This window comes from Passer domesticus, chromosome 23 (genome assembly GCF_036417665.1).
Source record: "Passer domesticus isolate bPasDom1 chromosome 23, bPasDom1.hap1, whole genome shotgun sequence".
In the NCBI taxonomy this organism is placed as follows: Eukaryota; Metazoa; Chordata; class Aves; order Passeriformes; family Passeridae; genus Passer; species Passer domesticus.
This window is the reverse complement of record NC_087496.1, coordinates 4,364,831-4,374,634: the sequence shown is the minus strand read 5'-3', so window position 1 is coordinate 4,374,634 and position 9,804 is coordinate 4,364,831. Positions and strand designations below refer to the sequence as shown.

Sequence of the window (9,804 nt, the reverse complement as noted above, 5' to 3'; positions counted from 1 at the left end):
ACCCCTCTGTGCCTTCATTCCCAGCTGATGCACACATCCGATGCTGAGGGCTCGATCTGCAGTTTCCAGCCCCTTCCCAGCCAACATTCCAGGGGCAGATCCTCATGAGTGCCTTGTGATGCAGGTCCCCAGAGTGCCCCTGCTGCCCAGCCTGCTCTCTCCACACGGAAATCACACCTGCATTTGTGTTGGAGCCCTGGATGCTGAGAGCTTTGGGTTAAAAGGGAAAATAATTTAGGTGTCATTTCTTAATTGGATAGTGTGGCCTTAAAAGGCCTTGTAGAGAAGATAGTGAGCCATTTTGTAGCTTGTTAGTAGAATGCTGTAGAACTCAGGACTTGTAAGACAGTGATATAGACAAGAAATAATAAATATTTGAGTCTGAACACAAAATACCATCTCGAGCACTTCGATCCCAGCCTTGACAGAGGCAGGAAAAGAAGCCAAAACCCAGCATTGCACCTTTTTTTTTTTTTTTTTTTTTGCCAATCTACCTCCCCATGGAGTGTAACAGAGCGTGAATGCCCCCATGACTCCCAAAAACTCTGCTGCATCCTGAGCAAGTCTGTGATTTCTGCCACACACACCCTGCAGGACCTCTCTGTGCTACACACAGAATGAGCTTGTCCTTGATTTGCTGCTCTCCCTGCTTCCCCCCAGGCCCCACAAGTCACAGTTCTTTGCCATCCTCCCCTCCCAGACACAACCCCGGCGTGCTCAGCCTCCTCTCTTCATCCTTGGCTCCGAGGGCTGCTTTTCCACAGGGGCAGGATTTCAGTGAGCCCTCCCCTCTGCCAGCCAGCAGTGGCTGCCCTGGCTGTGAGCACTCCCAGAGCATTCCCAAAGCACTCCCAGAGCATTCCCAGAGCATTCCCAGAGCGTTCCCAGAGCCAGGGAATCGCTTTTTCAGATGAGGAGCAGCCTCGTCTGAGAGCTGCCTGGCAGGGCCAGGGATTCCTTGGAGCAGCAGCCACGCTCTGAAGGCTGGGCTGAAAATTCCCCTCTCTGTGCACGAGCACGGAGCACATTCCTGCACGTTGTGGTCAGCAATTCAATCAACAATTTTATTTTTTTTTTTGTTTACCCCCCCCAGACCTTCACCCCAGGCCATATTATTGTATACATCCTGGAAATTCTAAGTCCTGGTGTGGCTCCAGGTGCTTTTGGGCATTGTTTTCTGGGACTGGATGCCAAGAAAATCAGGCACAGACAGAGGGAAGCCTTTGTGTGCTGCTTTAGCCACCCCAGCCTAATGAGGTGGCACATTCAGATTTGCTTTTAGGCCTCTCCTCAGCTCGTTCACCTCAGCCCTGGATGGAACCCATTAGTGTGTCAGCTTGCCACACATATTCATTGACATCTGCTCATTTAATTTCGGGATTCTCACTGCTTGTAAAACACACAAGTGCATCAATTATTCCAGCTCGGTGCGAGGATTGCGTTTTTGTGGAGGAAAGCTTGTTCAGCAAATGTTGCTGTCTTACCTTGGCTGCTGCTTTTCCTTAAACATGAATAAAGGAAATAAAGCTGAATCTGCTCCGAGCTGTCAGTAAACACAGACATAAATCATCCCACATCCCTTAAAAGACCAGAAGACTTGGCAATGGAGATTTTTGGTCTGATGTCCCTTATTGCTTTGCACAACCAAGTTCCCCATTGTGAAACAGAAACTTTTTGGGATTTTGGCTGTGTTTTGCACCCTCCATCTGGGGTTCCCAGCTTTGTCCTCCTCGTAGCACAGTCAGCCTCTTTCACCTAAAATGGCAAACACATTTGTAATAAATTAGACACCACAGAAGAGAAGGAGGAAGGAGCAGGAGGACGAAGGAGGAGGAAGGAGGAAACAGTTTCCCAGCTTAAATATGACAGAATTGAAAGGTCTTTTGTTTTCTGTCAGTGAAGAACATCTCCCTGGTCATACTTAAAGGTGCTGTGTAAAACAACAGAATTTACCCAGAGCTTTGAATCTGTAAAATCTCATTTTCTTTCCCCAAAACACCAATTTTCCAAAGGGGATTCCTTGCTGGCACGTCGGTGTCTAAGCAGGCACCTCCTCCTGGCTGGGTGTTCTGCCACAGTTTGTTTATTTTAGTTGTGGTTTTATTAACTTTAAACAAAGAAACAGGGGAAAAAAAAGGAATTTAGACCTGGTAGGTTTTCATCCCTTCTCTTAGGGGAGATTTGATGGAGAATGCCTGTGTGGGGCTCGGGGAAGGGAGGAGCACATGTGTGTGTGTTTGCACATCCAAGCTGGTGTTCCAGGCAGGGGAAGGCTGTGGGAATGAATTTGTGGAGAATTCTTAAAGTTTGAATGAAGGCTCACATAGCATGTATTTGTGTGTAAACTTTGAGACAAAAAGTGCTAATTTAGGAATGCCATGGAATAGGACAGACATTGTATTGGATTCTCTGGGTCTGGATTGAAGGCACTTGAGATGATATTTCATGTTTGGACTCAAGTGTTTATTATTTCTTATCAGTGAAACAGTCTCACCACCATGAGTTTCATCACCAAGGCACAAAATGGCCAACAATCTCTTGTTACAAGCTCTTTTAAGACTGAACTATCCAATTAAGAACTGACACCTAGATTATTTTCACTTTTAACCCAATAACTGATCCCACAGAGCCCCAGTGCAGACTTTTCTGCCCAATTACCAAATGCACCCAAACCCAAGAAGAAGAAGGAAGAAGCAGCATGAAGAAGAAACCCAGGACAGCACCCTGTGCTCTCCATCCTGCTTCCATCCACAAGATACTAAAAATCCCAAAACCTCAATTTCTCACCAAGTGACACACCCACACTGCTCTCTATAATCTATTTCACACTTTGTGAATTCCAGTCTGTTTTGAAGTCTAGGAAACTTTCTCCATGAATGAGGGTCAGAGTCAGTGCTGCCCTGGGGGTCAGGGCACCCCAGAGCAGACAGAGAAATATCCCCAGTGCCCTGGGTTTCCACAATATTGTTGAGAGAGCAATGGAGATAGAAAAATATTTCAAAGGGTGGCCTTGCGAATAACACTGGATACTTTAGAGAAATAAAACTGTGAAAGATGCACTGTGATAGGAATCACAAGGGGTAGCTTTAGATGATTTGGCATCTTTAAGGCATTTACAGCGTGGTGTAACAAAAGCTGAGAGGCCAAGAAACACATTATATATATTATAAAGCATTATATATATTATAAAACATTATATATATTATATAAGAAAAACATTATATGTATTATAATAGTATAAAATATTATAATATTATATTATAATATTATAATATAATTAGGAAATAGTTGGCTTCTGATTGTGATGGCGCGAACATCTGTAGTGTCTCACCCTTCACACGAGACTGAAAATGGAATAAATTTTTTTAAAAAACGCCTCTCAGTTGCCCCGTGTGAGGTCAGAAAAGGAGCTAACCCGGCAGCGAGCGATGCCCAGGCGCTCCCGGCAGATAGCGCTGTGCCCCCGGGCCCGGCCGGGCTGTCCCTGCCTCCCCCGCCCTCATCCTCCTCCGCAAAACCTTTATAAACCCCGAGTAAATGCGCACCGCAGCCTCTCTGAATGCCAGGACTGAGTGACCGAGATGCCCAGCTGGAAATCACTTCTGCAGGAAAACTCTCTTTAATTTATCTACAAGCAGCTGAGGTGCCTGCATCACGCCTTTCCCCCAGCTGCTGTGAAATGCTACAGAAATACACCAATTCTCTCAAAAAAGGAACCAAATTGCAGGTGCAAATCTACATTAAAATGTCACATGGCAACTAATCAGCTGCAGTAATTAATATGTGGTGAGCAAATGCAAATTTTATATGGTTGTGTTTGAGGGTTTGAGGGAAGAGATGAGAATCCTGAGTCCATGCTTCAGAAGGTTGATTTATTATATTATGATATTATATTGTATTAAAATGCTATACTAAAACTATACTAAAAAGAATAAAGGATCCATCAGAAGGCTGGAAAGGAAAGGGAATAAAATCTTGTGACTGCTAGGCACAGGTGGCTGTCATTGGTCATCAAATAAAAACAATTTCACATGCTGGGTAAACAATTCCACAAATCGCATCCCAAAGCAGCAAAACACAGAGAAGCTGAAGCTTCTCCATTTTTCATGAAATATGTCTGTGACAATTTTCCCCTTTCAAGCCAAAGATTTGAGTTCTTGGTTTAGCAAAGCCAAGAAATGTCTGAGACAGAGCAGCTCTGACACATCCTGAAAGCATCTGCCCGTAAAGGACTTGAGTGATGCATCATCATCATCATCTCCGAGCAACCTTCAGGATTAGATTTCCAGGGCACAATAACAGCAGGAGGGATGCAGAAATTCCTCTCCAATACCAGCCCTGCCCCGCTCCACGTGCTTGCCTTGCTCCTTGCTCCTCCTCTGCCTCCCGCAGGAATGGTTTTCTTGGGAATAAATCCTCCAGCAGAGCATCCCCAGAGCAGAGGCAGCTCACAGGAGCCCCGGAACTCTCTGCAGGTCACCAAAGCTGCTGTTGGAACCAGGGCAGCAGCTCCAGCCACTCTTTAGGCCAGGACTAAAAATTGGTGCCAGCTGCCAGTGATGTGTGTGGGATAAATCAAGAGATCCAGGAGCTTCCTGGCCCTAATGGTGCCATGATTACCTGCCCTGCCCCAAAATTAACAACACCAAAAGCACTTTTTTGGGTGGGACTTTGGAAAAACAGGGGTTTTTTTCTGGTGCAGGAGGTGCTCCAGGACAGAGGGACACTGTGAGGGTCACATCTGCTCACCCTCACACACAGAGGAATGCAGAATATCAGCATCATGCTCTCAGAAGGATTTGATTATGAGCAAAAATTCCTACTAACAGGGGAAAAAAAACAGGTTTTGTTTTTGCTCTCCTGAGAGAACAGTGAAATTTTATCAGCTACTCTCCTAACATTTTCTTTATTCTAATGCATACATTTGAACCTTAAAAGTATCTTCCAACCTGTGAATTATCAAAATGGAAACCATTTGCGCTTTAATCTCTTTTTCTTCCTTATTTGTTTTATTCAAATGATTTCCCTGTTTCCTTATTTTTGTTATTCAGCACCAATGGATCCTTGTGCAGGGACAATCAGCCAGTGACAACAGCTGAGCTGGGACAGGGAGCCACACTGATATGGCAGAGCACAATGAAACCTCTTCACACTGATAAAGGCTTTTATATCAAAGTGGATAGCTTTTATATCAAAGTGGATAGCTTTTATATCAAACCTGGGAGCATCCTGGGCCACAAAGGCTCAGGAAGGAGGAGGTGAAAGGTCACTGGTGTGACCCACTAAGCACAGCCATTCCCATTCCAGTGGCACTACACACACAGCCCAGCAGTGTCATTGTTGAGACAGTGACAACACAAAGCAACACAATTTTCAGAAGGTTTCAAAATTGTTTTTATTTCAGCATGGATGCTTTTTATACAATCTTACAAAACTTTTCAGTTTACTCATTGGTCAGGAGAGACAAACAAAGTGTTCATTGGAACAGGCAGTTGCAGGTTTCTCTTATTTATCCTTCTTTCTTTCTTGGTTTCTATGTCAAGGGCCTTGCCAGGAAATTCTTTCAGGGGTAAACATGGATCCTCTTATCAAACTCTGGCTCACAGAAGTTGCTGTAAAACTTTCACACAGCAGGAGAGGAGTTATTGAATTCTGGCCATTCCTGCACTCAGGCTGCTCACAGCCCATCCACAGCACCCCATTCACCTTTCTTCACTTTGCAAACAATCCTCGATGTCTGGAAGAGCAGTTTTCATTGGAAAACCCTAAATAATATAATATTTTATGTTATCAGGCTTTTCTGCACGGGGAGGTTGAGGGAGGCAGAGCTCAGAACCCTCAGGGGTGGTGAGAAAACCATGGTGGGTGTCACTTTTTGTCACAAGTATGTTTGAGCAAAGCCCTTGGAAGGGAGAGAGTTTAAAAACAACCTTTTTCTATAAAATACATCAGCTTTATGCCAGAAATTTCATTCCAAAAAGAGCCAAGCAGTGAACCATAAGGAGAGCCCTCCCAGACGTGCTCTGAGTGTGATCTGTTTGTCTGGCAAGGGTCAGGTTCTCATCTTGGCATGGAACCCTTGTCCAGGTGCTCCTCCCTGCCCCTGCACAAAAATCCTTCCTCCTCCTCCCTCCCATCCTGATGCAAATCAGACAAGGAATGGACGCATCACTTTCCAAGAAATGGTGATCTAAAAAAAGCCTTTTTCTTCCGCACCACAGGCACCACCACCCTTTCCCAGCACCTCAGGGCGACAGCTCACAAATAAATATCAACACTGGCTGTTTGTGTGAGAGCTCAGGCAATAAAGCACATTAGTGCACGTCTGAAGGCACAAGCATGAAGACATTCCTGAGGCAGCAGCAATAAAACTTCACACATCCTCCAGAAAAGCTGGAAGCTCATCTCAATTTACAGAGGAATGTGCTTCCTCTAAAATGCCAGAGAGCTCCTCAGCTGGGATAAAGAGTATTAAGTATTAAGGGTATTAAGGATTTTCCTTTCCCAGATACTCTTGGGTCTATAAATATTGAATTTGAGCTACAGAGGCAACACAAACAAGGAGGGACAATGCTGCACCTCCTTCTGGCTCCTGTGGGCACTGGGTGCACATCCATCCATAAAATAATAAAATCCTTGAGCTGCTGAACCCACAGAGTGTCAAACCCTCCCTCCCAGGAGGAAGAGTGGGAGCAGGGGTAAACCGAGGTGAGGTGATTTGCTCAAGGCCACACATTAAACCTTGGGGTGAGGGCCCTGCACTTCCCGTTTCCTGCTGTAATGACCAGTTTATGGCACCTCCACCCCCACAGTGACCCCCATTCCTTCATTGCTGCCCCATGACCACGCCAGGGCTGCTTTAGCAATGCCAGTCTTTCCCCTTCCCTCTTTCTTCTTGCTCAGCAAAACCTCCTCACCTCATTTCCCTTTCTAGGCAGAGCTTTATGGGCTCTTCCCCACCTCGGAACACCCTCCTGGGGCAGACAGGAGCCAGCACACAGCAGGGAGCACTTCTGTGCTTTAGAGTACTGAAAACTTTGTCTTTTTAACTTCAGACAGTCCTTCACCCACTGGGTTCCAGCACTGAAATCAGCTTTCCTTTGGCAGAATGTTTCATTTTGTTTTTTGTCCTCTTTCCATGCATTTTTCCTTCTTGAGGCATCAAATCACCTGCATTTCATGATTTGCAAGCTATTAAATATGCAAATAGCCACAATTCTCTATAAGCTGACTGCATGACCTGCTAATTTAGTGTTTTCCAGCAAAAAATGCTCATCAGGCAGCTTGAGAGACCTCCCATGACTCAGACTCGGCTCGGAATGGAGCAAGGCTGACCCCAAATCTGGGAATCCATGGCACGATCCCACACACAGGCTGAGGATTCTCAGGGAGATCTGGGAATCCATGGAACAATTCCAAGCACAGACTGAGGTTTTTCAGGGAGATCTGGGAATCCATGGAACGATTCCAAGCACAGACTGAGGTTTTTCAGGAAGACCTGCTGCAGCCAGGAGTATTTCCAGCAGAATTTAGATCCTCCTGTGGGTTATTTTAGGCTCAAAGGCAAAATGCTGCCTCAGGAGGTTCATACAGGACAAAGCTGTGAGGAGGAGCTGCCTCCTTGTCCTGTGCTGGTTTTGTTCCAAGTATTGACATTGCCACCAAAGGGATCTGCTCAGTCTGGCAGTGGCAGCATTTCCTGATAGCATGGAAACTCTGTCCCAGAAAAATAAACCCAAAAACAAAAACAAAAACAGAGCTCAGCTCACTTGGAAGGGTCCAACCCAAACCCCAGCCCTGCCTGGCCCAGCAGATCCCAGACTGAACCATGGAAATGCAGGATAACATTGCTAGTTCACAATTCCTTATCTCCAGCTGTTTTAAAGCTAATTTAAAACCACTTTCTTAAAATAATAATAATTTATGCTGATCCCTTCAATGTCATTATTAAGATTTGAAAAACATAATTCAGTTTCGATTCCACCAACTCATATTTCATGGGGTGGCTCTACATGCCTGAAAAATCTCCCTGACCACCAAAATGCAAATTCCTTTCAGCTCCAAACGACAGTGCTGCCAGATTGGATGTGCCAAACTTCATCCAAGAGCTGAGCAGCTGCTGGGAGGGAACTTCAGAAGGGAAAAACAGGAGAGAGAGACGTGAAGAGGAGCAGCAAGGCAGGGATGGCACAAACCCCAGGGCTGCACACACAGAAGCTGCATGCTCTGATCCCATGGGGGTGTCCAATCTTTTCTATCACTTTCTGCAGGGAAATTGATAATTTGCTTTTTCTTCCAGCAGATTCTCCAGATACCCCCAAATCCAAGGCACTCTCACAGCCCTGCAGAGCTGCTCATTTTTCCTATTCCTGTTTCTCCCTCACTGCTTGCAGGCAGGGTTTTTCCCAAGTCTTGAATTTGCAATCCACACCTTTATCCTTGGGGTTTAACAACCTGCACAGCCCAAGGTTCTGCTCGGAGTCAGCAGGAGACAAATTAGTCTAATGGGAATGATGTCTGTGGGTGTGACAGGATTTATGGCACTGAGACAGTGACCAGACCATGGAGCACATCCCCACAGGGTCACTGGAGATCCCTGCAGGCAGCAGAGGATTCCCAGGGAGCCAAACACCTCAGAAGTGAGATGAATTTCCAGGAAGGAGGGAGGGGAGACACAGAGAAGCAAAGAATCAGGCATGGAATTCAAAAATTAGGAGGCAGCACCGTGGTCTGTGCGGTGGTCTGACTGCTCCAGGTTACAGAAGCTGTTGGAATCAATGCCCAAAAAATGCCCAAATCTCTGCTCTCCCCAGGAAACAGGCTCAGAACAAACTGTGGCACACGTTTTAAGCTGCAGGAGAGTCCTGAATGAGAACTGTTCACTGCCCTGAGCCCCAGTGCAGGTGCTGGCAGCCCTGGGAAGGGATGATGCCATTCCCAGACAGGCACAGGCTGGGAGGCCAAGTTTTGCTGTTTATTGACTTATAAAGCAAGAACTGAAAGTGGGTCAGGACACCCCAAAGGTGGAGAGAACCATCCTCCAGTCCCTCCTTCCAGGAGGGCTCTGCCTGATGGCTCTGATGGATGGTTCTGCACGAGCAGAGCTGGTTTTTAATGAAAAACCAGAAATTGTTTGAGCCCCAGGCTGCAGTGCTCTCTCCCAGGCAGATCAGCACTCAGGGAAAAAAAGGAAGATGTTCACACCCCACTTCCTGGGGGCCCCAGGCAGAGAGAGGCATGGAACCAGCCCTGCATCAAAACTGCACCAAAAATCAACCCCATGTGCAGCAAAGCCGAGATTAAAACAGCAGATCCAGCCCAGCACTCACAGCTTTAAGCTATTCTTCCTGAGTGTCCTACATAACAAACCCAAACAAATTAAGGAATGAGTAATGAATAGGTAGGAGGTGGCAAGGCTTGTTTTGGTTCAGGAAAGGATTCCCATCCCTTGCTTGGAATCTAAATTAGATTCAATTTAGATTAGAGTGAGGCAAGGCCAAATTCCCCTGATGAATGAGTTGCTGCAGTAAATCGCTCAGATTTTGCAGCCATTCTTCAACAAATGTGTTTTTCTTTTTCCTTCCTCTCCTTTTGTTTCTGAGCCTGTCAGCCCCATGCCATGGCCCTGTTCCTCTGGGTTAGGATATCCCTTTTTATCTCCCTCAGAAAGGGAAGAGCTAATTTGTTGTCTGGTAGGGAGAGAAGGTGTTCTTGGCCTGATAAGTGGATTATCTCTCCAAACAAGCTCTGTAATGCAACAAACCCCACACACTCACAAAACCAAAGGAATCCATCACAACCAGG

The 9,804-nt window shown here is 45.9% G+C and overlaps 1 long non-coding RNA gene across 2 annotated transcripts in view; it reads right to left on the bottom strand.

The window, feature by feature from the left end:
- Positions 1-1,424: 1,424 nt before the first annotated feature.
- Positions 1,425-9,804, bottom strand: part of LOC135285483 (uncharacterized) — a 25,292-nt gene continuing 16,912 nt past the window's right edge. Inside the window, exon 4 of one of the 2 annotated variants that reach the window (XR_010350299.1) lies at positions 1,425-1,755. This is a non-coding gene — a long non-coding RNA (uncharacterized LOC135285483). Of the gene's footprint in view, positions 1,756-5,459; positions 5,766-9,804 lie in introns of those variants that run through there. The other variant, XR_010350300.1, reaches the window with a different exon arrangement.